Consider the following 1,135-nt stretch of genomic DNA (forward strand, 5'->3'; position numbering starts at 1 on the left):
ACATGCACTTTACTGCATTCTTATTTTCCTTTAAAAAAGATGAAGATAGCCAGCTGAGCAAATATTTTATCTAAGGAAATACACATCTTAAGTGTTACTGAAATTCAACTGAATAGTCTTAAAGGAACAATTTATATTCCCAGTCTAAGAAACTGTCCATTTTTGACAATGGCGTATCATTCACAGCCAACTCCAAACCTCAAAATCACCACTTAAAGATTCTTTTTCTTCTATGCCCTTCTTTGTGCAGGCTCTTCGTATATGTGCAAACTATGGACCACTTGATGTTTTTACTTTCAGAGATAGATAGGGTCTCTATTGCCTGGGCTAGAGCATAGTGGTACAATCATAGCTCACTGCAACGTCAAACTCCTGGGGGCTTAAGAGATCTCCTCCCTAGTAGCTGGGACTATAGGCACATGCTACCACACAAATCTAATTTTTGCAGATTAAGGGGTCTTGCTATGTTGCACAAGCTAATCTCAAATTCCTGGCTTCAAGCTATTCTTCCTGCTCATGCCTCCTAAAGTGCTAGGATTATAGGCATGAACCACCGCGCCCAATCTTGGCATTTTTAAGAACATTACTTTCATCATTTACGAAAGTAATTCAAACTCAATTCATGAATTCTGGATAAACTTTGTTAATGTTCCTGACTATTTGAATCCTACCCTTTCCACTTGCCATTCTCTTAAGATTTTACTCAAACTATATTTTGGTAAAGACTTCTCTGACTTCTCAGGTTACAGTCTCTCAAATTATTTTTATCATTCTTTGATACTTCAAAACCACCCTTAAATTAAAAGATGCCTGTTTCTCCATCTTCTTTTTAGATCCTCTTTGATTTTTCACTTCTGCATAGCAGCCAGCATGGTTGGTCAAACATAATAGCTTTTAAGTGTTCATTAAGTACACAAAGGTTTAAAATGGGGAAAGGGAGGATAAAACTCTAACCAGGTTGAGAATCGTTTTATCTCATTCCCTGACTACATTAAGTTACTTGCCCATTGGGTCAGCCTATTATTCCAACTATTATATCTCTAACTTTGATTATCAAATTGTGGATATCTTGAATTGTCAAGAATGAACTAAATGTGGTTACAAAACTTAGTTAATGTATTTGATTGTCAGTATT

The sequence above is a fragment of the Otolemur garnettii genome, unplaced genomic scaffold, assembly GCF_000181295.1.
Source record: "Otolemur garnettii isolate 467f Iridium unplaced genomic scaffold, OtoGar3 scaffold00048, whole genome shotgun sequence".
Lineage (NCBI taxonomy): Eukaryota > Metazoa > Chordata > Mammalia > Primates > Galagidae > Otolemur > Otolemur garnettii.